Genomic DNA, 21,673 nt, shown 5'->3' with positions numbered 1-21,673 from the left:
AGGAATATTGATGAGAAGCAAGGGTTGAGCTTGTTTTACAAAGAATGGATGGATTTGTCATGAGGAATATTGACAAGAAGCAAGGGTTTGCGATCAGGAAATACCTGCTGACCCAAACCGAACAACATTATAATAATGTCCTTCGAGCCGGAGTTGAACCAGCGACCTAAGGATACCTGCTAATTGCAGTTTGAACATCAGCCTACAGTCCTCCGCTCTACCAACTGAGCTATCGAAGGGTAAAGAAAGTGACCTGCATTTTAGCGTGTACATTGAAGACGGAGCTGCCGATAAACCAAAGCTTTTTTGACAAAGAATGAATGGATTCTTAATGAGGAATATGGATGAGAAGTAAGGGTTGAGCTTGTTTTACAAAGGATGGATGGATTTGTTATGAGGAATATTGATGAGAAGCAAGGGTTGAGCTTGTTTTACAAAGAATGGATGGATTTGTCATGAGGAATATTGACAAGAAGCAAGGGTTTGCGATCAGGAAATACCTGCTGACCCAAACCGAACAACATTATAATAATGTCCTTCGAGCCGGAGTTGAACCAGCGACCTAAGGATACCTGCTAATTGCAGTTTGAACATCAGCCTACAGTCCTCCGCTCTACCAACTGAGCTATCGAAGGGTAAAGAAAGAGACCTGCATTTTAGCGTGTATATTGAGGACGGAGCTGCCGATAAACCAAAGCTTTTTTGACAAAGAATGAATGGATTCTTAATGAGGAATATTGATGAGAAGCAAGGGTTGAGCTTGTTTTACAAAGGATGGATGGATTTGTTATGAGGAATATTGATGAGAAGCAAGGGTTGAGCTTGTTTTACAAAGAATGGATGGATTTGTCATGAGGAATATTGACAAGAAGCAAGGGTTTCCGATCAGGAAATACTTGTTGACCCAAACCGGACAACATTATTAAAATGTCCTTCGAGCCGGAGTTGAACCAGCGACCTAAGGATACCTGCTTATTGCACATTGAACATCAGCCTACAGTCCTCCGCTCTACCAACTGAGCTATCGAAGGGTAAAGAAAGAGACCTGCATTTTAGCGTGTATATTGAGGACTGAGCTGCCGATAAACCAAAGCTTTTTTGACAAAGAATGAATGGATTCTTAATGAGGAATATTGATGAGAAGCAAGGGTTGAGCTTGTTTTACAAAGAATGGATGGATTTGTTATGAGGAATATTGATGAGAAGCAAGGGTTGAGCTTGTTTTACAAAGAATGAATGGATTTGTCATGAGGAATATTGACAAGAAGCAAGGGTTTGCGATCAGGAAATACCTGTTGACCCAAACCGGACAACATTATAAAAATGTCCTTCGAGCCGGAGTTGAACCAGTGACCTAAGGATACCTGCTAATTGCAGATTGAACATCAGCCTAAAGTTCTCTGCTCTACCAACTGAGCTATCGAAGGGTAAAGAAAGAGACCTGCATTTTAGCGTGTATATTGAGGACGGAGCTGCCGATAAACCAAAGCTTTTTTGACAAAGAATGAATGGATTCTTAATGAGGAATATCGATGAGAAGCAAGGGTTGAGCTTGTTTTACAAAGGATGGATGGATTTGTTATGAGGAATATTGATGAGAAGCAAGGGTTGAGCTTGTTTTACAAAGAATGAATGGATTTGTCATGAGGAATATTGACAAGAAGCAAGGGTTTTGCGATCAGGAAATACCTGTTGACCCAAACCGGACAACATTATAAAAATGTCCTTCGAGCCTGAGTTGAACCAGCGACCTAAGGATACCTGCTAATTGCAGATTGAACATCAGCCTACAGTCCTCCGCTCTACCAACTGAGCTATCGAAGGGTAAAGAAAGAGACCATCATTTAAGCGTGTATATTGAGGACGGAGCTGCCGATAAACCAAAGCTTTTTTGACAAAGAATGAATGGATTCTTAATGAGGAATATTGATGAGAAGCAAGGGTTGAGCTTGTTTTACAAAGGATGGATGGATTTGTTATGAGGAATATTGATGAGAAGCAAGGGTTGAGCTTGTTTTACAAAGAATGGATGGATTTGTCATGAGGAATATTGACAAGAAGCAAGGGTTTGCGATCAGGAAATACCTGTTGACCCAAACCGGACAACATTCTAAAAATGTCCTTCGAGCCGGAGTTGAACCAGCGACCTAAGGATACCTGCTAATTGCACATTGAACATCAGCCTACAGTCCTCCGCTCTACCAACTGAGCTATCGAAGGGTAAAGAAAGAAACCTGCATTTTAGCGTGTATATTGAGGATGGAGCTGACAATAAACCAAGGCTTGTTTGACAAAGAATGAATGGATTCTTAATGGGGAATATTGATGAGAAGCAAGGATTGAGCTTGTTTTACAAAGAATGGATGGATTTGTCATGAGGAATATTGACAAGAAGCAAGGGTTTGCGATCAGGAAATACCTGTTGACCCAAACCGGACAACATTATAAAAATGTCCTTCGAGCCGGAGTTGAACCAGCGACCTAAGGATACCTGCTAATTGCAGATTAAACATCAGCCTACAGTCCTCCGCTCTACCAACTGAGCTATCGAAGGGTAAAGAAAGAGACCTGCATTTTAACGTGTATATTGAGGACGGAGCTGCCGATAAACCAAAGCTTTTTTGACAAAGAATGAATGGATTCTTAATGAGGAATATTGATGAGAAGCAAGGGTTGAGCTTGTTTTACAAAGAATGAATGGATTTGTTATGAGGAATATTGACAAGAAGCAAGGGTTTGCGATCAGGAAATACCTGCTGACCCAAACCGAACAACATTATAATAATGTCCTTCGAGCCGGAGTTGAACCAGCGACCTAAGGATACCTGCTAATTGCAGTTTGAACATCAGCCTACAGTCCTCCGCTCTACCAACTGAGCTATCGAAGGGTAAAGAAAGAGACCTGCATTTTAGCGTGTATATTGAGGACGGAGCTGCCGATAAACCAAAGCTTTTTTGACAAAGAATGAATGGATTCTTAATGAGGAATATTGATGAGAAGCAAGGGTTGAGCTTGTTTTACAAAGGATGGATGGATTTGTTATGAGGAATATTGATGAGAAGCAAGGGTTGAGCTTGTTTTACAAAGAATGAATGGATTTGTCATGAGGAATATTGACAAGAAGCAAGGGTTTTGCGATCAGGAAATACCTGTTGACCCAAACCGGACAACATTCTAAAAATGTCCTTCGAGCCGGAGTTGAACCAGCGACCTAAGGATACCTGCTAATTGCAGATTGAACATCAGCCTAAAGTTCTCTGCTCTACCAACTGAGCTATCGAAGGGTAAAGAAAGAGACCTGCATTTTAGCGTGTATATTGAGGACGGAGCTGCCGATAAACCAAAGCTTTTTTGACAAAGAATGAATGGATTCTTAATGAGGAATATCGATGAGAAGCAAGGGTTGAGCTTGTTTTACAAAGGATGGATGGATTTGTTATGAGGAATATTGATGAGAAGCAAGGGTTGAGCTTGTTTTACAAAGAATGAATGGATTTGTCATGAGGAATATTGACAAGAAGCAAGGGTTTTGCGATCAGGAAATACCTGTTGACCCAAACCGAACAACATTATAAAAATGTCCTTCGAGCCTGAGTTGAACCAGCGACCTAAGGATACCTGCTAATTGCAGATTGAACATCAGCCTACAGTCCTCCGCTCTACCAACTGAGCTATCGAAGGGTAAAGAAAGAGACCATCATTTAAGCGTGTATATTGAGGACGGAGCTGCCGATAAACCAAAGCTTTTTTGACAAAGAATGAATGGATTCTTAATGAGGAATATTGATGAGAAGCAAGGGTTGAGCTTGTTTTACAAAGGATGGATGGATTTGTTATGAGGAATATTGATGAGAAGCAAGGGTTGAGCTTGTTTTACAAAGAATGGATGGATTTGTCATGAGGAATATTGACAAGAAGCAAGGGTTTGCGATCAGGAAATACCTGTTGACCCAAACCGGACAACATTCTAAAAATGTCCTTCGAGCCGGAGTTGAACCAGCGACCTAAGGATACCTGCTAATTGCACATTGAACATCAGCCTACAGTCCTCCGCTCTACCAACTGAGCTATCGAAGGGTAAAGAAAGAAACCTGCATTTTAGCGTGTATATTGAGGATGGAGCTGACAATAAACCAAGGCTTGTTTGACAAAGAATGAATGGATTCTTAATGGGGAATATTGATGAGAAGCAAGGATTGAGCTTGTTTTACAAAGAATGGATGGATTTGTCATGAGGAATATTGACAAGAAGCAAGGGTTTGCGATCAGGAAATACCTGTTGACCCAAACCGGACAACATTATAAAAATGTCCTTCGAGCCGGAGTTGAACCAGCGACCTAAGGATACCTGCTAATTGCAGATTAAACATCAGCCTACAGTCCTCCGCTCTACCAACTGAGCTATCGAAGGGTAAAGAAAGAGACCTGCATTTTAACGTGTATATTGAGGACGGAGCTGCCGATAAACCAAAGCTTTTTTGACAAAGAATGAATGGATTCTTAATGAGGAATATTGATGAGAAGCAAGGGTTGAGCTTGTTTTACAAAGAATGAATGGATTTGTTATGAGGAATATTGACAAGAAGCAAGGGTTTGCGATCAGGAAATACCTGCTGACCCAAACCGAACAACATTATAATAATGTCCTTCGAGCCGGAGTTGAACCAGCGACCTAAGGATACCTGCTAATTGCAGTTTGAACATCAGCCTACAGTCCTCCGCTCTACCAACTGAGCTATCGAAGGGTAAAGAAAGAGACCTGCATTTTAGCGTGTATATTGAGGACGGAGCTGCCGATAAACCAAAGCTTTTTTGACAAAGAATGAATGGATTCTTAATGAGGAATATTGATGAGAAGCAAGGGTTGAGCTTGTTTTACAAAGGATGGATGGATTTGTTATGAGGAATATTGATGAGAAGCAAGGGTTGAGCTTGTTTTACAAAGAATGGATGGATTTGTCATGAGGAATATTGACAAGAAGCAAGGGTTTGCGATCAGGAAATACTTGTTGACCCAAACCGGACAACATTATTAAAATGTCCTTCGAGCCGGAGTTGAACCAGCGACCTAAGGATACCTGCTTATTGCACATTGAACATCAGCCTACAGTCCTCCGCTCTACCAACTGAGCTATCGAAGGGTAAAGAAAGAGACATGCATTTTAGCGTGTATATTGAGGACTGAGCTGCCGATAAACCAAAGCTTTTTTGACAAAGAATGAATGGATTCTTAATGAGGAATATTGATGAGAAGCAAGGGTTGAGCTTGTTTTAAAAAGGATGGATGGATTTGTTATGAGGAATATTGATGAGAAGCAAGGGTTGAGCTTGTTTTACAAAGAATGGATGGATTTGTCATGAGGAATATTGACAAGAAGCAAGGGTTTGCGATCAGGAAATACCTGTTGACCCAAACCGCACAACATTCTAAAAATGTCCTTCGAGCCGGAGTTGAACCAGCGACCTAAGGATACCTGCTAATTGCACATTGAACATCAGCCTACAGTCCTCCGCTCTACCAACTGAGCTATCGAAGGGTAAAGAAAGAAACCTGCATTTTAGCGTGTATATTGAGGATGGAGCTGACAATAAACCAAGGCTTGTTTGACAAAGAATGAATGGATTCTTAATGGGGAATATTGATGAGAAGCAAGGGTTGAGTTTGTTTTACAAAGAATGGATGGATTTGTCATGAGGAATATTGACAAGAAGCAAGGGTTTGCGATCAGGAAATACCTGTTGACCCAAACCGGACAACATTATAAAAATGTCCTTCGAGCCGGAGTTGAACCAGCGACCTAAGGATACCTGCTAATTGCAGATTAAACATCAGCTTACAGTCCTCCGCTCTACCAACGGAGCTATCGAAGGGTAAAGAAAGAGACCTGCATTTTAGCGTGTATATTGAGGATGGAGCTGCCGATAAACCAAAGCTTTTTTGACAAAGAATGAATGGATTCTTAATGAGGAATATTGATGAGAAGCAAGGGTTGAGCTTGTTTTACAAAGAATGGATGGATTTGTTATGAGGAATATTCATGAGAAGCAAGGGTTGAGCTTGTTTTACAAAGAATGAATGGATTTGTCATGAGGAATATCGACAAGAAGCAAGGGTTTGCGATCAGGAAATACCTGTTGACCCAAACCGGACAACATTATAAAAATGTCCTTCGAGCCGGAGTTGAACCAGTGACCTAAGGATACCTGCTAATTGCAGATTGAACATCAGCCTACAGTCCTCTGCTCTACCAACTGAGCTATCGAAGGGTAAAGAAAGAGACCTGCATTTTAGCGTGTATATTGAGGACGGAGCTGCCGATAAACCAAAGCTTTTTTGACAAAGAATGAATGGATTCTTAATGAGGAATATCGATGAGAAGCAAGGGTTGAGCTTGTTTTACAAAGGATGGATGGATTTGTTATGAGGAATATTGATGAGAAGCAAGGGTTGAGCTTGTTTTACAAAGAATGAATGGATTTGTCATGAGGAATATTGACAAGAAGCAAGGGTTTTGCGATCAGGAAATACCTGTTGACCCAAACCGGACAACATTATAAAAATGTCCTTCGAGCCTGAGTTGAACCAGCGACCTAAGGATACCTGCTAATTGCAGATTGAACATCAGCCTACAGTCCTCCGCTCTACCAACTGAGCTATCGAAGGGTAAAGAAAGAGACCATCATTTAAGCGTGTATATTGAGGACGGAGCTGCCGATAAACCAAAGCTTTTTTGACAAAGAATGAATGGATTCTTAATGAGGAATATGGATGAGAAGCAAGGGTTGAGCTTGTTTTACAAAGGATGGATGGATTTGTTATGAGGAATATTGATGAGAAGCAAGGGTTGAGCTTGTTTTACAAAGAATGGATGGATTTGTCATGAGGAATATTGACAAGAAGCAAGGGTTTGCGATCAGGAAATACCTGTTGACCCAAACCGGACAACATTCTAAAAATGTCCTTCGAGCCGGAGTTGAACCAGCGACCTAAGGATACCTGCTAATTGCACATTGAACATCAGCCTACAGTCCTCCGCTCTACCAACTGAGCTATCGAAGGGTAAAGAAAGAAACCTGCATTTTAGCGTGTATATTGAGGATGGAGCTGACAATAAACCAAGGCTTGTTTGACAAAGAATGAATGGATTCTTAATGGGGAATATTGATGAGAAGCAAGGATTGAGCTTGTTTTACAAAGAATGGATGGATTTGTCATGAGGAATATTGACAAGAAGCAAGGGTTTGCGATCAGGAAATACCTGTTGACCCAAACCGGACAACATTATAAAAATGTCCTTCGAGCCGGAGTTGAACCAGCGACCTAAGGATACCTGCTAATTGCAGATTAAACATCAGCCTACAGTCCTCCGCTCTACCAACTGAGCTATCGAAGGGTAAAGAAAGAGACCTGCATTTTAACGTGTATATTGAGGACGGAGCTGCCGATAAACCAAAGCTTTTTTGACAAAGAATGAATGGATTCTTAATGAGGAATATTGATGAGAAGCAAGGGTTGAGCTTGTTTTACAAAGGATGGATGGATTTGTTATGAGGAATATTGATGAGAAGCAAGGGTTGAGCTTGTTTTACAAAGAATGGATGGATTTGTCATGAGGAATATTGACAAGAAGCAAGGGTTTGCGATCAGGAAATACCTGTTGACCCAAACCGGACAACATTCTAAAAATGTCCTTCGAGCCGGAGTTGAACCAGCGACCTAAGGATACCTGCTAATTGCACATTGAACATCAGCCTACAGTCCTCCGCTCTACCAACTGAGCTATCGAAGGGTAAAGAAAGAAACCTGCATTTTAGCGTGTATATTGAGGATGGAGCTGACAATAAACCAAGGCTTGTTTGACAAAGAATGAATGGATTCTTAATGGGGAATATTGATGAGAAGCAAGGATTGAGCTTGTTTTACAAAGAATGGATGGATTTGTCATGAGGAATATTGACAAGAAGCAAGGGTTTGCGATCAGGAAATACCTGTTGACCCAAACCGGACAACATTATAAAAATGTCCTTCGAGCCGGAGTTGAACCAGCGACCTAAGGATACCTGCTAATTGCAGATTAAACATCAGCCTACAGTCCTCCGCTCTACCAACTGAGCTATCGAAGGGTAAAGAAAGAGACCTGCATTTTAACGTGTATATTGAGGACGGAGCTGCCGATAAACCAAAGCTTTTTTGACAAAGAATGAATGGATTCTTAATGAGGAATATTGATGAGAAGCAAGGGTTGAGCTTGTTTTACAAAGAATGAATGGATTTGTTATGAGGAATATTGACAAGAAGCAAGGGTTTGCGATCAGGAAATACCTGCTGACCCAAACCGAACAACATTATAATAATGTCCTTCGAGCCGGAGTTGAACCAGCGACCTAAGGATACCTGCTAATTGCAGTTTGAACATCAGCCTACAGTCCTCCGCTCTACCAACTGAGCTATCGAAGGGTAAAGAAAGAGACCTGCATTTTAGCGTGTATATTGAGGACGGAGCTGCCGATAAACCAAAGCTTTTTTGACAAAGAATGAATGGATTCTTAATGAGGAATATTGATGAGAAGCAAGGGTTGAGCTTGTTTTACAAAGGATGGATGGATTTGTTATGAGGAATATTGATGAGAAGCAAGGGTTGAGCTTGTTTTACAAAGAATGGATGGATTTGTCATGAGGAATATTGACAAGAAGAAAGGGTTTGCGATCAGGAAATACTTGTTGACCCAAACCGGACAACATTATTAAAATGTCCTTCGAGCCGGAGTTGAACCAGCGACCTAAGGATACCTGCTTATTGCACATTGAACATCAGCCTACAGTCCTCCGCTCTACCAACTGAGCTATCGAAGGGTATAGAAAGAAACCTGCATTTTAGCGTGTATATTGAGGATGGAGCTGACAATAAACCAAGGCTTGTTTGACAAAGAATGAATGGATTCTTAATGGGGAATATTGATGAGAAGCAAGGGTTGAGCTTGTTTTACAAAGAATGGATGGATTTGTCATGAGGAATATTGACAAGAAGCAAGGGTTTGCGATCAGGAAATACCTGTTGACCCAAACCGGACAACATTATAAAAATGTCCTTCGAGCCGGAGTTGAACCAGCGACCTAAGGATACCTGCTAATTGCAGATTAAACATCAGCTTACAGTCCTCCGCTCTACCAACGGAGCTATCGAAGGGTAAAGAAAGAGACCTGCATTTTAGCGTGTATATTGAGGACGGAGCTGCCGATAAACCAAAGCTTTTTTGACAAAGAATGAATGGATTCTTAATGAGGAATATTGATGAGAAGCAAGGGTTGAGCTTGTTTTACAAAGGTTGGATGGATTTGTTATGAGGAATATTGATGAGAAGCAAGGGTTGAGCTTGTTTTACAAAGAATGAATGGATTTGTCATGAGGAATATTGACAAGAAGCAAGGGTTTTGCGATCAGGAAATACCTGTTGACCCAAACCGGACAACATTATAAAAATGTCCTTCGAGCCTGAGTTGAACCAGCGACCTAAGGATACCTGCTAATTGCAGATTGAACATCAGCCTACAGTACTCCGCTCTACCAACTGAGCTATCGAAGGGTAAAGAAAGAGACCATCATTTAAGCGTGTATATTGAGGACGGAGCTGCCGATAAACCAAAGCTTTTTTGACAAAGAATGAATGGATTCTTAATGAGGAATATTGATGAGAAGCAAGGGTTGAGCTTGTTTTACAAAGGATGGATGGATTTGTTATGAGGAATATTGATGAGAAGCAAGGGTTGAGCTTGTTTTACAAAGAATGGATGGATTTGTCATGAGGAATATTGACAAGAAGCAAGGGTTTGCGATCAGGAAATACCTGTTGACCCAAACCGGACAACATTATAAAAATGTCCTTCGAGCCGGAGTTGAACCAGCGACCTAAGGATACCTGCTAATTGCACATTGAACATCAGCCTGAAGTCCTCCGCTCTACCAACTGAGCTATCGAAGGGTAAAGAAAGAGACCTGCATTTTAGCGTGTACATTGAAGACGGAGCTGCCGATAAACCAAAGCTTTTTTGACAAAGAATGAATGGATTCTTAATGAGGAATATGGATGAGAAGTAAGGGTTGAGCTTGTTTTACAAAGGATGGATGGATTTGTTATGAGGAATATTGATGAGAAGCAAGGGTTGAGCTTGTTTTACAAAGAATGGATGGATTTGTCATGAGGAATATTGACAAGAAGCAAGGGTTTGCGATCAGGAAATACCTGCTGACCCAAACCGAACAACATTATAATAATGTCCTTCGAGCCGGAGTTGAACCAGCGACCTAAGGATACCTGCTAATTGCAGTTTGAACATCAGCCTACAGTCCTCCGCTCTACCAACTGAGCTATCGAAGGGTAAAGAAAGTGACCTGCATTTTAGCGTGTACATTGAAGACGGAGCTGCCGATAAACCAAAGCTTTTTTGACAAAGATTGAATGGATTCTTAATGAGGAATATGGATGAGAAGTAAGGGTTGAGCTTGTTTTACAAAGGATGGATGGATTTGTTATGAGGAATATTGATGAGAAGCAAGGGTTGAGCTTGTTTTACAAAGAATGGATGGATTTGTCATGAGGAATATTGACAAGAAGCAAGGGTTTGCGATCAGGAAATACCTGCTGACCCAAACCGAACAACATTATAATAATGTCCTTCGAGCCGGAGTTGAACCAGCGACCTAAGGATACCTGCTAATTGCAGTTTGAACATCAGCCTACAGTCCTCCGCTCTACCAACTGAGCTATCGAAGGGTAAAGAAAGAGACCTGCATTTTAGCGTGTATATTGAGGACGGAGCTGCCGATAAACCAAAGCTTTTTTGACAAAGAATGAATGGATTCTTAATGAGGAATATTGATGAGAAGCAAGGGTTGAGCTTGTTTTACAAAGGATGGATGGATTTGTTATGAGGAATATTGATGAGAAGCAAGGGTTGAGCTTGTTTTACAAAGAATGGATGGATTTGTCATGAGGAATATTGACAAGAAGCAAGGGTTTGCGATCAGGAAATACTTGTTGACCCAAACCGGACAACATTATTAAAATGTCCTTCGAGCCGGAGTTGAACCAGCGACCTAAGGATACCTGCTTATTGCACATTGAACATCAGCCTACAGTCCTCCGCTCTACCAACTGAGCTATCGAAGGGTAAAGAAAGAGACCTGCATTTTAGCGTGTATATTGAGGACTGAGCTGCCGATAAACCAAAGCTTTTTTGACAAAGAATGAATGGATTCTTAATGAGGAATATTGATGAGAAGCAAGGGTTGAGCTTGTTTTACAAAGGATGGATGGATTTGTTATGAGGAATATTGATGAGAAGCAAGGGTTGAGCTTGTTTTACAAAGAATGGATGGATTTGTCATGAGGAATATTGACAAGAAGCAAGGGTTTGCGATCAGGAAATACCTGTTGACCCAAACCGCACAACATTCTAAAAATGTCCTTCGAGCCGGAGTTGAACCAGCGACCTAAGGATACCTGCTAATTGCACATTGAACATCAGCCTACAGTCCTCCGCTCTACCAACTGAGCTATCGAAGGGTAAAGAAAGAAACCTGCATTTTAGCGTGTATATTGAGGATGGAGCTGACAATAAACCAAGGCTTGTTTGACAAAGAATGAATGGATTCTTAATGGGGAATATTGATGAGAAGCAAGGGTTGAGTTTGTTTTACAAAGAATGGATGGATTTGTCATGAGGAATATTGACAAGAAGCAAGGGTTTGCGATCAGGAAATACCTGTTGACCCAAACCGGACAACATTATAAAAATGTCCTTCGAGCCGGAGTTGAACCAGCGACCTAAGGATACCTGCTAATTGCAGATTAAACATCAGCTTACAGTCCTCCGCTCTACCAACGGAGCTATCGAAGGGTAAAGAAAGAGACCTGCATTTTAGCGTGTATATTGAGGATGGAGCTGCCGATAAACCAAAGCTTTTTTGACAAAGAATGAATGGATTCTTAATGAGGAATATTGATGAGAAGCAAGGGTTGAGCTTGTTTTACAAAGAATGGATGGATTTGTTATGAGGAATATTGATGAGAAGCAAGGGTTGAGCTTGTTTTACAAAGAATGAATGGATTTGTCATGAGGAATATTGACAAGAAGCAAGGGTTTGCGATCAGGAAATACCTGTTGACCCAAACCGGACAACATTATAAAAATGTCCTTCGAGCCGGAGTTGAACCAGTGACCTAAGGATACCTGCTAATTGCAGATTGAACATCAGCCTACAGTCCTCTGCTCTACCAACTGAGCTATCGAAGGGTAAAGAAAGAGACCTGCATTTTAGCGTGTATATTGAGGACGGAGCTGCCGATAAACCAAAGCTTTTTTGACAAAGAATGAATGGATTCTTAATGAGGAATATCGATGAGAAGCAAGGGTTGAGCTTGTTTTACAAAGGATGGATGGATTTGTTATGAGGAATATTGATGAGAAGCAAGGGTTGAGCTTGTTTTACAAAGAATGAATGGATTTGTCATGAGGAATATTGACAAGAAGCAAGGGTTTTGCGATCAGGAAATACCTGTTGACCCAAACCGGACAACATTATAAAAATGTCCTTCGAGCCTGAGTTGAACCAGCGACCTAAGGATACCTGCTAATTGCAGATTGAACATCAGCCTACAGTCCTCCGCTCTACCAACTGAGCTATCGAAGGGTAAAGAAAGAGACCATCATTTAAGCGTGTATATTGAGGACGGAGCTGCCGATAAACCAAAGCTTTTTTGACAAAGAATGAATGGATTCTTAATGAGGAATATTGATGAGAAGCAAGGGTTGAGCTTGTTTTACAAAGGATGGATGGATTTGTTATGAGGAATATTGATGAGAAGCAAGGGTTGAGCTTGTTTTACAAAGAATGGATGGATTTGTCATGAGGAATATTGACAAGAAGCAAGGGTTTGCGATCAGGAAATACCTGTTGACCCAAACCGGACAACATTCTAAAAATGTCCTTCGAGCCGGAGTTGAACCAGCGACCTAAGGATACCTGCTAATTGCACATTGAACATCAGCCTACAGTCCTCCGCTCTACCAACTGAGCTATCGAAGGGTAAAGAAAGAAACCTGCATTTTAGCGTGTATATTGAGGATGGAGCTGACAATAAACCAAGGCTTGTTTGACAAAGAATGAATGGATTCTTAATGGGGAATATTGATGAGAAGCAAGGATTGAGCTTGTTTTACAAAGAATGGATGGATTTGTCATGAGGAATATTGACAAGAAGCAAGGGTTTGCGATCAGGAAATACCTGTTGACCCAAACCGGACAACATTATAAAAATGTCCTTCGAGCCGGAGTTGAACCAGCGACCTAAGGATACCTGCTAATTGCAGATTAAACATCAGCCTACAGTCCTCCGCTCTACCAACTGAGCTATCGAAGGGTAAATAAAGAGACCTGCATTTTAACGTGTATATTGAGGACGGAGCTGCCGATAAACCAAAGCTTTTTTGACAAAGAATGAATGGATTCTTAATGAGGAATATTGATGAGAAGCAAGGGTTGAGCTTGTTTTACAAAGGATGGATGGATTTGTTATGAGGAATATTGATGAGAAGCAAGGGTTGAGCTTGTTTTACAAAGAATGGATGGATTTGTCATGAGGAATATTGACAAGAAGCAAGGGTTTGCGATCAGGAAATACCTGTTGACCCAAACCGGACAACATTCTAAAAATGTCCTTCGAGCCGGAGTTGAACCAGCGACCTAAGGATACCTGCTAATTGCACATTGAACATCAGCCTACAGTCCTCCGCTCTACCAACTGAGCTATCGAAGGGTAAAGAAAGAGACCTGCATTTTAGCGTGTATATTGAGGACGGAGCTGCCGATAAACCAAAGCTTTTTTGACAAAGAATGAATGGATTCTTAATGAGGAATATTGATGAGAAGCAAGGGTTGAGCTTGTTTTACAAAGAATGGATGGATTTGTTATGAGGAATATTGATGAGAAGCAAGGGTTGAGCTTGTTTTACAAAGAATGAATGGATTTGTCATGAGGAATATTGACAAGAAGCAAGGGTTTGCGATCAGGAAATACCTGTTGACCCAAACCGGACAACATTATAAAAATGTCCTTCGAGCCGGAGTTGAACCAGTGACCTAAGGATACCTGCTAATTGCAGATTGAACATCAGCCTACAGTCCTCCGCTCTACCAACTGAGCTATCGAAGGGTAAAGAAAGAGACCTGCATTTTAGCGTGTATATTGAGGACGGAGCTGCCGATAAACCAAAGCTTTTTTGACAAAGAATGAATGGATTCTTAATGAGGAATATCGATGAGAAGCAAGGGTTGAGCTTGTTTTACAAAGGATGGATGGATTTGTTATGAGGAATATTGATGAGAAGCAAGGGTTGAGCTTGTTTTACAAAGAATGAATGGATTTGTCATGAGGAATATTGACAAGAAGCAAGGGTTTTGCGATCAGGAAATACCTGTTGACCCAAACCGGACAACATTATAAAAATGTCCTTCGAGCCTGAGTTGAACCAGCGACCTAAGGATACCTGCTAATTGCAGATTGAACATCAGCCTACAGTCCTCCGCTCTACCAACTGAGCTATCGAAGGGTAAAGAAAGAGACCATCATTTAAGCGTGTATATTGAGGACGGAGCTGCCGATAAACCAAAGCTTTTTTGACAAAGAATGAATGGATACTTAATGAGGAATATTGATGAGAAGCAAGGGTTGAGCTTGTTTTACAAAGGATGGATGGATTTGTTATGAGGAATATTGATGAGAAGCAAGGGTTGAGCTTGTTTTACAAAGAATGGATGGATTTGTCATGAGGAATATTGACAAGAAGCAAGGGTTTGCGATCAGGAAATACCTGTTGACCCAAACCGGACAACATTCTAAAAATGTCCTTCGAGCCGGAGTTGAACCAGCGACCTAAGGATACCTGCTAATTGCACATTGAACATCAGCCTAAAGTCCTCCGCTCTACCAACTGAGCTATCGAAGGGTAAAGAAAGAGACCTGCATTTTAGCGTGTACATTGAAGATGGAGCTGCCGATAAACCAAAGCTTTTTTGACAAAGAATGAATGGATTCTTAATGAGGAATATGGATGAGAAGTAAGGGTTGAGCTTGTTTTACAAAGGATGGATGGATTTGTTATGAGGAATATTGATGAGAAGCAAGGGTTGAGCTTGTTTTACAAAGAATGGATGGATTTGTCATGAGGAATATTGACAAGAAGCAAGGGTTTGCGATCAGGAAATACCTGCTGACCCAAACCGAACAACATTATAATAATGTCCTTCGAGCCGGAGTTGAACCAGCGACCTAAGGATACCTGCTAATTGCAGTTTGAACATCAGCCTACAGTCCTCCGCTCTACCAACTGAGCTATCGAAGGGTAAAGAAAGAGACCTGCATTTTAGCGTGTATATTGAGGACGGAGCTGCCGATAAACCAAAGCTTTTTTGACAAAGAATGAATGGATTCTTAATGAGGAATATTGATGAGAAGCAAGGGTTGAGCTTGTTTTACAAAGGATGGATGGATTTGTTATGAGGAATATTGATGAGAAGCAAGGGTTGAGCTTGTTTTACAAAGAATGGATGGATTTGTCATGAGGAATATTGACAAGAAGCAAGGGTTTGCGATCAGGAAATACTTGTTGACCCAAACCGGACAACATTATTAAAATGTCCTTCGAGCCGGAGTTGAACCAGCGACCTAAGGATACCTGCTTATTGCACATTGAACATCAGCCTAAAGTCCTCCGCTCTACCAACTGAGCTATCGAAGGGTAAAGAAAGAGACATAAATTTTAGCGTGTATATTGAGGACTGAGCTGCCGATAAACCAAAGCTTTTTTGACAAAGAATGAATGGATTCTTAATGAGGAATATTGATGAGAAGCAAGGGTTGAGCTTGTTTTAAAAAGGATGGATGGATTTGTTATGAGGAATATTGATGAGAAGCAAGGGTTGAGCTTGTTTTACAAAGAATGGATGGATTTGTCATGAGGAATATTGACAAGAAGCAAGGGTTTGCGATCAGGAAATACCTGTTGACCCAAACCGCACAACATTCTAAAAATGTCCTTCGAGCCGGAGTTGAACCAGCGACCTAAGGATACCTGCTAATTGCACATTGAACATCAGCCTACAGTCCTCCGCTCTACCAACTGAGCTATCGAAGGGTAAAGAAAGAAACCTGCATTTTAGCGTGTATATTGAGGATGGAGCTGACAATAAACCAAGGCTTGTTTGACAAAGAATGAATGGATTCTTAATGGGGAATATTGATGAGAAGCAAGGATTGAGCTTGTTTTACAAAGAATGGATGGATTTGTCATGAGGAATATTGACAAGAAGCAAGGGTTTGCGATCAGGAAATACCTGTTGACCCAAACCGGACAACATTATAAAAATGTCCTTCGAGCCGGAGTTGAACCAGCGACCTAAGGATACCTGCTAATTGCACATTGAACATCAGCCTACAGTCCTCCGCTCTACCAACTGAGCTATCGAAGGGTAAGGAAAGAGACCTGCATTTTAACGTGTATATTGAGGACGGAGCTGCCGATAAACCAAAGCTTTTTTGACAAAGAATGAATGGATTCTTAATGAGGAATATTGATGAGAAGCAAGGGTTGAGCTTGTTTTACAAAGAATGAATGGATTTGTTATGAGGAATATTGACAAGAAGCAAGGGTTTGCGATCAGGAAATACCTGTTGACCCAAACCGGACAACATTATAAAAATGTCCTTCGAGCCGGAGTTAAACCAGCGACCTAAGGATACCTGCAAATTGCACATTGAACATCAGCCTACAGTCCTCCGCTCTACCAATTGAGCTATCGAAGGGTAAAGAAAGAGACCTGCATTTTAGCGTGTATATTGAGGACGGAGCTGCCGATAAACCAAAGCTTTTTTGACAAAGAATGAATGGATTCTTAATGAGGAATATTGATGAGAAGCAAGGGTTGAGCTTGTTTTACAAAGGATGGATGGATTTGTTATGAGGAATATTGATGAGAAGCAAGGGTTGAGCTTGTTTTACAAAGAATGGATGGATTTGTCATGAGGAATATTGACAAGAAGCAAGGGTTTGCGATCAGGAAATACCTGTTGACCCAAACCGGACAACATTATAAAAATGTCCTTCGAGCCGGAGTTGAACCAGCGACCTAAGGATACCTGCTAATTGCACATTGAACATCAGCCTACAGTCCTCCGCTCTACCAACTGAGCTATCGAAGGGTAAAGAAAGAGACCTGCATTTTAGCGTGTATATTGAGGACGGAGCTGCCGATAAACCAAAGCTTTTTTGACAAAGAATGAATGGATTCTTAATGAGGAATATTGATGAGAAGCAAGGGTTGAGCTTGTTTTACAAAGAATGGATGGATTTGTTATGAGGAATATTGATGAGAAGCAAGGGTTGAGCTTGTTTTACAAAGAATGAATGGATTTGTCATGAGGAATATTGACAAGAAGCAAGGGTTTGCGATCAGGAAATACCTGTTGACCCAAACCGGACAACATTATAAAAATGTCCTTCGAGCCGGAGTTGAACCAGCGACCTAAGGATACCTGCTAATTGCACATTGAACATCAGCCTACAGTCCTCCGCTCTACCAACTGAGCTATCGAAGGGTAAGGAAAGAGACCTGCATTTTAACGTGTATATTGAGGACGGAGCTGCCGATAAACCAAAGCTTTTTTGACAAAGAATGAATGGATTCTTAATGAGGAATATTGATGAGAAGCAAGGGTTGAGCTTGTTTTACAAAGAATGAATGGATTTGTTATGAGGAATATTGACAAGAAGCAAGGGTTTGCGATCAGGAAATACCTGTTGACCCAAACCGGACAACATTATAAAAATGTCCTTCGAGCCGGAGTTAAACCAGCGACCTAAGGATACCTGCAAATTGCACATTGAACATCAGCCTACAGTCCTCCGCTCTACCAATTGAGCTATCGAAGGGTAAAGAAAGAGACCTGCATTTTAGCGTGTATATTGAGGACGGAGCTGCCGATAAACCAAAGCTTTTTTGACAAAGAATGAATGGATTCTTAATGAGGAATATTGATGAGAAGCAAGGGTTGAGCTTGTTTTACAAAGGATGGATGGATTTGTTATGAGGAATATTGATGAGAAGCAAGGGTTGAGCTTGTTTTACAAAGAATGGATGGATTTGTCATGAGGAATATTGACAAGAAGCAAGGGTTTGCGATCAGGAAATACCTGTTGACCCAAACCGGACAACATTATAAAAATGTCCTTCGAGCCGGAGTTGAACCAGCGACCTAAGGATACCTGCTAATTGCACATTGAACATCAGCCTACAGTCCTCCGCTCTACCAACTGAGCTATCGAAGGGTAAAGAAAGAGACCTGCATTTTAGCGTGTATATTGAGGACGGAGCTGCCGATAAACCAAAGCTTTTTTGACAAAGAATGAATGGATTCTTAATGAGGAATATTGATGAGAAGCAAGGGTTGAGCTTGTTTTACAAAGAATGGATGGATTTGTTATGAGGAATATTGATGAGAAGCAAGGGTTGAGCTTGTTTTACAAAGAATGAATGGATTTGTCATGAGGAATATTGACAAGAAGCAAGGGTTTGCGATCAGGAAATACCTGTTGACCCAAACCGGACAACATTATAAAAATGTCCTTCGAGCCGGAGTTGAACCAGTGACCTAAGGATACCTGCTAATTGCAGATTGAACATCAGCCTACAGTCCTCCGCTCTACCAACTGAGCTATCGAAGGGTAAAGAAAGAGACCTGCATTTTAGCGTGTATATTGAGGACGGAGCTGCCGATAAACCAAAGCTTTTTTGACAAAGAATGAATGGATTCTTAATGAGGAATATCGATGAGAAGCAAGGGTTGAGCTTGTTTTACAAAGGATGGATGGATTTGTTATGAGGAATATTGATGAGAAGCAAGGGTTGAGCTTGTTTTACAAAGAATGAATGGATTTGTCATGGGGAATATTGACAAGAAGCAAGGGTTTTGCGATCAGGAAATACCTGTTGACCCAAACCGGACAACATTATAAAAATGTCCTTCGAGCCTGAGTTGAACCAGCGACCTAAGGATACCTGCTAATTGCAGATTGAACATCAGCCTACAGTCCTCCGCTCTACCAACTGAGCTATCGAAGGGTAAAGAAAGAGACCATCATTTAAGCGTGTATATTGAGGACGGAGCTGCCGATAAACCAAAGCTTTTTTGACAAAGAATGAATGGATTCTTAATGAGGAATATTGATGAGAAGCAAGGGTTGAGCTTGTTTTACAAAGGATGGATGGATTTGTTATGAGGAATATTGATGAGAAGCAAGGGTTGAGCTTGTTTTACAAAGAATGGATGGATTTGTCATGAGGAATATTGACAAGAAGCAAGGGTTTGCGATCAGGAAATACCTGTTGACCCAAACCGGACAACATTCTAAAAATGTCCTTCGAGCCGGAGTTGAACCAGCGACCTAAGGATACCTGCTAATTGCACATTGAACATCAGCCTACAGTCCTCCGCTCTACCAACTGAGCTATCGAAGGGTAAAGAAAGAAACCTGCATTTTAGCGTGTATATTGAGGATGGAGCTGACAATAAACCAAGGCTTGTTTGACAAAGAATGAATGGATTCTTAATGGGGAATATTGATGAGAAGCAAGGATTGAGCTTGTTTTACAAAGAATGGATGGATTTGTCATGAGGAATATTGACAAGAAGCAAGGGTTTGCGATCAGGAAATACCTGTTGACCCAAACCGGACAACATTATAAAAATGTCCTTCGAGCCGGAGTTGAACCAGCGACCTAAGGATACCTGCTAATTGCACATTGAACATCAGCCTACAGTCCTCCGCTCTACCAACTGAGCTATCGAAGGGTAAAGAAAGAGACCTGCATTTTAGCGTGTATATTGAGGACGGGGCTGCCGATAAACCAAAGCTTTTTTGACAAAGAATGAATGGATTCTTAATGAGGAATATTGATGAGAAGCAAGGGTTGAGCTTGTTTTACAAAGAATGAATGGATTTGTCATGAGGAATATTGACAAGAAGCAAGGGTTTGCGATCAGGAAATACCTGTTGACCCAAACCGGACAACATTATAAAAATGTCCTTCGAGCCGGAGTTGAACCAGTGACCTAAGGATACCTGCTAATTGCAGATTGAACATCAGCCTACAGTCCTCCGCTCTACCAACTGAGCTATCGAAGGGTAAAGAAAGAGACCTGCATTTTAGCGTGTATATTGAGGACGGAGCTGCCGATAAACCAAAGCTTTTTTGACAAAGAATGAATGGATTCTTAATGAGGAATATCGATGAGAAGCAAGGGTTGAGCTTGTTTTACAAAGGATGGATGGATTTGTTATGAGGAATATTGATGAGAAGCAAGGGTTGAGCTTGTTTTACAAAGAATGGATGGATTTGTCATGAGGAATATTGACAAGAAGCAAGGGTTTGCGATCAGGAAATACCTGTTGACCCAAACCGGACAACATTCTAAAAATGTCCTTCGAGCCGGAGTTGAACCAGCGACCTAAGGATACCTGCTAATTGCACATTGAACATCAGCCTACAGTCCTCCGCTCTACCAACTGAGCTATCGAAGGGTAAAGAAAGAAACCTGCATTTTAGCGTGTATATTGAGGATGGAGCTGACAATAAACCAAGGCTTGTTTGACAAAGAATGAATGGATTCTTAATGGGGAATATTGATGAGAAGCAAGGATTGAGCTTGTTTTACAAAGAATGGATGGATTTGTCATGAGGAATATTGACAAGAAGCAAGGGTTTGCGATCAGGAAATACCTGTTGACCCAAACCGGACAACATTATAAAAATGTCCTTCGAGCCGGAGTTGAACCAGCGACCTAAGGATACCTGCTAATTGCACATTGAACATCAGCCTACAGTCCTCCGCTCTACCAACTGAGCTATCGAAGGGTAAAGAAAGAGACCTGCATTTTAGAGTGTATATTGAGGACGGGGCTGCCAATAAACCAAAGCTTTTTTGACAAAGAATGAATGGATTCTTAATGAGGAATATTGATGAGAAGCAAGGGTTGAGCTTGTTTTACAAAGAATGAATGGATTTGTCATGAGGAATATTGACAAGAAGCAAGGGTTTGCGATCAGGAAATACCTGTTGACCCAAACCGGACAACATTATAAAAATGTCCTTCGAGCCGGAGTTGAACCAGTGACCTAAGGATACCTGCTAATTGCAGATTGAACATCAGCCTACAGTCCTCCGCTCTACCAACTGAGCTATCGAAGGGTAAAGAAAGAGACCTGCATTTTAGCGTGTATATTGAGGACGGAGCTGCCGATAAACCAAAGCTTTTTTGAAAAAGAATGAATGGATTCTTAATGAGGAATATCGATGAGAAGCAAGGGTTGAGCTTGTTTTACAAAGGATGGATGGATTTGTTATGAGGAATATTGATGAGAAGCAAGGGTTGAGCTTGTTTTACAAAGAATGAATGGATTTGTCATGAGGAATATTGACAAGAAGCAAGGGTTTTGCGATCAGGAAATACCTGTTGACCCAAACCGGACAACATTATAAAAATGTCCTTCGAGCCTGAGTTGAACCAGCGACCTAAGGATACCTGCTAATTGCAGATTGAACATCAGCCTACAG

The 21,673-nt window shown here is 41.2% G+C and overlaps 34 non-coding genes across 34 annotated transcripts; all 34 read right to left on the bottom strand.

Moving 5' to 3' along the window:
* Positions 1–138: 138 nt before the first annotated feature.
* trnay-gua (transfer RNA tyrosine (anticodon GUA)) lies at positions 139–239 on the bottom strand. Its single transcript has 2 exons — positions 203–239; positions 139–174 (listed from the first exon to the last, which is right to left on the bottom strand). It is a non-coding gene; the product is annotated as a tRNA-Tyr (tRNA).
* Positions 240–534: 295 nt separating this feature from the next.
* trnay-gua (transfer RNA tyrosine (anticodon GUA)) lies at positions 535–635 on the bottom strand. The gene is made up of 2 exons: positions 599–635; positions 535–570 (listed from the first exon to the last, which is right to left on the bottom strand). It is a non-coding gene; the product is annotated as a tRNA-Tyr (tRNA).
* A 295-nt stretch (positions 636–930) lies between these two features.
* trnay-gua (transfer RNA tyrosine (anticodon GUA)) lies at positions 931–1,031 on the bottom strand. The gene is made up of 2 exons: positions 995–1,031; positions 931–966 (listed from the first exon to the last, which is right to left on the bottom strand). It is a non-coding gene; the product is annotated as a tRNA-Tyr (tRNA).
* A 1,088-nt stretch (positions 1,032–2,119) lies between these two features.
* trnay-gua (transfer RNA tyrosine (anticodon GUA)) lies at positions 2,120–2,220 on the bottom strand. Its single transcript has 2 exons — positions 2,184–2,220; positions 2,120–2,155 (listed from the first exon to the last, which is right to left on the bottom strand). It is a non-coding gene; the product is annotated as a tRNA-Tyr (tRNA).
* Positions 2,221–2,453: 233 nt separating this feature from the next.
* Positions 2,454–2,554, bottom strand: trnay-gua (transfer RNA tyrosine (anticodon GUA)). Its single transcript has 2 exons — positions 2,518–2,554; positions 2,454–2,489 (listed from the first exon to the last, which is right to left on the bottom strand). It is a non-coding gene; the product is annotated as a tRNA-Tyr (tRNA).
* A 233-nt stretch (positions 2,555–2,787) lies between these two features.
* Positions 2,788–2,888, bottom strand: trnay-gua (transfer RNA tyrosine (anticodon GUA)). Its single transcript has 2 exons — positions 2,852–2,888; positions 2,788–2,823 (listed from the first exon to the last, which is right to left on the bottom strand). It is a non-coding gene; the product is annotated as a tRNA-Tyr (tRNA).
* Positions 2,889–3,977: 1,089 nt separating this feature from the next.
* trnay-gua (transfer RNA tyrosine (anticodon GUA)) lies at positions 3,978–4,078 on the bottom strand. The gene is made up of 2 exons: positions 4,042–4,078; positions 3,978–4,013 (listed from the first exon to the last, which is right to left on the bottom strand). It is a non-coding gene; the product is annotated as a tRNA-Tyr (tRNA).
* Positions 4,079–4,311: 233 nt separating this feature from the next.
* On the bottom strand, positions 4,312–4,412 carry trnay-gua (transfer RNA tyrosine (anticodon GUA)). Its single transcript has 2 exons — positions 4,376–4,412; positions 4,312–4,347 (listed from the first exon to the last, which is right to left on the bottom strand). It is a non-coding gene; the product is annotated as a tRNA-Tyr (tRNA).
* Positions 4,413–4,645: 233 nt separating this feature from the next.
* On the bottom strand, positions 4,646–4,746 carry trnay-gua (transfer RNA tyrosine (anticodon GUA)). The gene is made up of 2 exons: positions 4,710–4,746; positions 4,646–4,681 (listed from the first exon to the last, which is right to left on the bottom strand). It is a non-coding gene; the product is annotated as a tRNA-Tyr (tRNA).
* Positions 4,747–5,041: 295 nt separating this feature from the next.
* Positions 5,042–5,142, bottom strand: trnay-gua (transfer RNA tyrosine (anticodon GUA)). Its single transcript has 2 exons — positions 5,106–5,142; positions 5,042–5,077 (listed from the first exon to the last, which is right to left on the bottom strand). It is a non-coding gene; the product is annotated as a tRNA-Tyr (tRNA).
* Positions 5,143–5,437: 295 nt separating this feature from the next.
* Positions 5,438–5,538, bottom strand: trnay-gua (transfer RNA tyrosine (anticodon GUA)). Its single transcript has 2 exons — positions 5,502–5,538; positions 5,438–5,473 (listed from the first exon to the last, which is right to left on the bottom strand). It is a non-coding gene; the product is annotated as a tRNA-Tyr (tRNA).
* A 1,422-nt stretch (positions 5,539–6,960) lies between these two features.
* Positions 6,961–7,061, bottom strand: trnay-gua (transfer RNA tyrosine (anticodon GUA)). The gene is made up of 2 exons: positions 7,025–7,061; positions 6,961–6,996 (listed from the first exon to the last, which is right to left on the bottom strand). It is a non-coding gene; the product is annotated as a tRNA-Tyr (tRNA).
* Positions 7,062–7,294: 233 nt separating this feature from the next.
* On the bottom strand, positions 7,295–7,395 carry trnay-gua (transfer RNA tyrosine (anticodon GUA)). Its single transcript has 2 exons — positions 7,359–7,395; positions 7,295–7,330 (listed from the first exon to the last, which is right to left on the bottom strand). It is a non-coding gene; the product is annotated as a tRNA-Tyr (tRNA).
* Positions 7,396–7,690: 295 nt separating this feature from the next.
* trnay-gua (transfer RNA tyrosine (anticodon GUA)) lies at positions 7,691–7,791 on the bottom strand. The gene is made up of 2 exons: positions 7,755–7,791; positions 7,691–7,726 (listed from the first exon to the last, which is right to left on the bottom strand). It is a non-coding gene; the product is annotated as a tRNA-Tyr (tRNA).
* Positions 7,792–8,024: 233 nt separating this feature from the next.
* On the bottom strand, positions 8,025–8,125 carry trnay-gua (transfer RNA tyrosine (anticodon GUA)). The gene is made up of 2 exons: positions 8,089–8,125; positions 8,025–8,060 (listed from the first exon to the last, which is right to left on the bottom strand). It is a non-coding gene; the product is annotated as a tRNA-Tyr (tRNA).
* Positions 8,126–8,358: 233 nt separating this feature from the next.
* Positions 8,359–8,459, bottom strand: trnay-gua (transfer RNA tyrosine (anticodon GUA)). The gene is made up of 2 exons: positions 8,423–8,459; positions 8,359–8,394 (listed from the first exon to the last, which is right to left on the bottom strand). It is a non-coding gene; the product is annotated as a tRNA-Tyr (tRNA).
* A 295-nt stretch (positions 8,460–8,754) lies between these two features.
* On the bottom strand, positions 8,755–8,855 carry trnay-gua (transfer RNA tyrosine (anticodon GUA)). Its single transcript has 2 exons — positions 8,819–8,855; positions 8,755–8,790 (listed from the first exon to the last, which is right to left on the bottom strand). It is a non-coding gene; the product is annotated as a tRNA-Tyr (tRNA).
* Positions 8,856–10,277: 1,422 nt separating this feature from the next.
* trnay-gua (transfer RNA tyrosine (anticodon GUA)) lies at positions 10,278–10,378 on the bottom strand. Its single transcript has 2 exons — positions 10,342–10,378; positions 10,278–10,313 (listed from the first exon to the last, which is right to left on the bottom strand). It is a non-coding gene; the product is annotated as a tRNA-Tyr (tRNA).
* A 295-nt stretch (positions 10,379–10,673) lies between these two features.
* On the bottom strand, positions 10,674–10,774 carry trnay-gua (transfer RNA tyrosine (anticodon GUA)). Its single transcript has 2 exons — positions 10,738–10,774; positions 10,674–10,709 (listed from the first exon to the last, which is right to left on the bottom strand). It is a non-coding gene; the product is annotated as a tRNA-Tyr (tRNA).
* A 295-nt stretch (positions 10,775–11,069) lies between these two features.
* trnay-gua (transfer RNA tyrosine (anticodon GUA)) lies at positions 11,070–11,170 on the bottom strand. Its single transcript has 2 exons — positions 11,134–11,170; positions 11,070–11,105 (listed from the first exon to the last, which is right to left on the bottom strand). It is a non-coding gene; the product is annotated as a tRNA-Tyr (tRNA).
* A 295-nt stretch (positions 11,171–11,465) lies between these two features.
* On the bottom strand, positions 11,466–11,566 carry trnay-gua (transfer RNA tyrosine (anticodon GUA)). Its single transcript has 2 exons — positions 11,530–11,566; positions 11,466–11,501 (listed from the first exon to the last, which is right to left on the bottom strand). It is a non-coding gene; the product is annotated as a tRNA-Tyr (tRNA).
* Positions 11,567–12,988: 1,422 nt separating this feature from the next.
* Positions 12,989–13,089, bottom strand: trnay-gua (transfer RNA tyrosine (anticodon GUA)). Its single transcript has 2 exons — positions 13,053–13,089; positions 12,989–13,024 (listed from the first exon to the last, which is right to left on the bottom strand). It is a non-coding gene; the product is annotated as a tRNA-Tyr (tRNA).
* A 233-nt stretch (positions 13,090–13,322) lies between these two features.
* On the bottom strand, positions 13,323–13,423 carry trnay-gua (transfer RNA tyrosine (anticodon GUA)). Its single transcript has 2 exons — positions 13,387–13,423; positions 13,323–13,358 (listed from the first exon to the last, which is right to left on the bottom strand). It is a non-coding gene; the product is annotated as a tRNA-Tyr (tRNA).
* A 295-nt stretch (positions 13,424–13,718) lies between these two features.
* trnay-gua (transfer RNA tyrosine (anticodon GUA)) lies at positions 13,719–13,819 on the bottom strand. Its single transcript has 2 exons — positions 13,783–13,819; positions 13,719–13,754 (listed from the first exon to the last, which is right to left on the bottom strand). It is a non-coding gene; the product is annotated as a tRNA-Tyr (tRNA).
* A 1,484-nt stretch (positions 13,820–15,303) lies between these two features.
* On the bottom strand, positions 15,304–15,404 carry trnay-gua (transfer RNA tyrosine (anticodon GUA)). The gene is made up of 2 exons: positions 15,368–15,404; positions 15,304–15,339 (listed from the first exon to the last, which is right to left on the bottom strand). It is a non-coding gene; the product is annotated as a tRNA-Tyr (tRNA).
* A 691-nt stretch (positions 15,405–16,095) lies between these two features.
* trnay-gua (transfer RNA tyrosine (anticodon GUA)) lies at positions 16,096–16,196 on the bottom strand. The gene is made up of 2 exons: positions 16,160–16,196; positions 16,096–16,131 (listed from the first exon to the last, which is right to left on the bottom strand). It is a non-coding gene; the product is annotated as a tRNA-Tyr (tRNA).
* A 233-nt stretch (positions 16,197–16,429) lies between these two features.
* On the bottom strand, positions 16,430–16,530 carry trnay-gua (transfer RNA tyrosine (anticodon GUA)). The gene is made up of 2 exons: positions 16,494–16,530; positions 16,430–16,465 (listed from the first exon to the last, which is right to left on the bottom strand). It is a non-coding gene; the product is annotated as a tRNA-Tyr (tRNA).
* A 629-nt stretch (positions 16,531–17,159) lies between these two features.
* Positions 17,160–17,260, bottom strand: trnay-gua (transfer RNA tyrosine (anticodon GUA)). Its single transcript has 2 exons — positions 17,224–17,260; positions 17,160–17,195 (listed from the first exon to the last, which is right to left on the bottom strand). It is a non-coding gene; the product is annotated as a tRNA-Tyr (tRNA).
* Positions 17,261–17,555: 295 nt separating this feature from the next.
* On the bottom strand, positions 17,556–17,656 carry trnay-gua (transfer RNA tyrosine (anticodon GUA)). The gene is made up of 2 exons: positions 17,620–17,656; positions 17,556–17,591 (listed from the first exon to the last, which is right to left on the bottom strand). It is a non-coding gene; the product is annotated as a tRNA-Tyr (tRNA).
* A 629-nt stretch (positions 17,657–18,285) lies between these two features.
* Positions 18,286–18,386, bottom strand: trnay-gua (transfer RNA tyrosine (anticodon GUA)). The gene is made up of 2 exons: positions 18,350–18,386; positions 18,286–18,321 (listed from the first exon to the last, which is right to left on the bottom strand). It is a non-coding gene; the product is annotated as a tRNA-Tyr (tRNA).
* Positions 18,387–19,474: 1,088 nt separating this feature from the next.
* trnay-gua (transfer RNA tyrosine (anticodon GUA)) lies at positions 19,475–19,575 on the bottom strand. Its single transcript has 2 exons — positions 19,539–19,575; positions 19,475–19,510 (listed from the first exon to the last, which is right to left on the bottom strand). It is a non-coding gene; the product is annotated as a tRNA-Tyr (tRNA).
* Positions 19,576–19,808: 233 nt separating this feature from the next.
* On the bottom strand, positions 19,809–19,909 carry trnay-gua (transfer RNA tyrosine (anticodon GUA)). The gene is made up of 2 exons: positions 19,873–19,909; positions 19,809–19,844 (listed from the first exon to the last, which is right to left on the bottom strand). It is a non-coding gene; the product is annotated as a tRNA-Tyr (tRNA).
* Positions 19,910–20,538: 629 nt separating this feature from the next.
* trnay-gua (transfer RNA tyrosine (anticodon GUA)) lies at positions 20,539–20,639 on the bottom strand. Its single transcript has 2 exons — positions 20,603–20,639; positions 20,539–20,574 (listed from the first exon to the last, which is right to left on the bottom strand). It is a non-coding gene; the product is annotated as a tRNA-Tyr (tRNA).
* Positions 20,640–20,872: 233 nt separating this feature from the next.
* On the bottom strand, positions 20,873–20,973 carry trnay-gua (transfer RNA tyrosine (anticodon GUA)). The gene is made up of 2 exons: positions 20,937–20,973; positions 20,873–20,908 (listed from the first exon to the last, which is right to left on the bottom strand). It is a non-coding gene; the product is annotated as a tRNA-Tyr (tRNA).
* Positions 20,974–21,673: the final 700 nt, after the last annotated feature.

This window comes from Gasterosteus aculeatus, chromosome 12 (assembly GCF_964276395.1).
Source record: "Gasterosteus aculeatus chromosome 12, fGasAcu3.hap1.1, whole genome shotgun sequence".
In the NCBI taxonomy this organism is placed as follows: domain Eukaryota; kingdom Metazoa; phylum Chordata; class Actinopteri; order Perciformes; family Gasterosteidae; genus Gasterosteus; species Gasterosteus aculeatus.
This window is presented reverse-complemented; position numbering and strand designations above follow the sequence as displayed.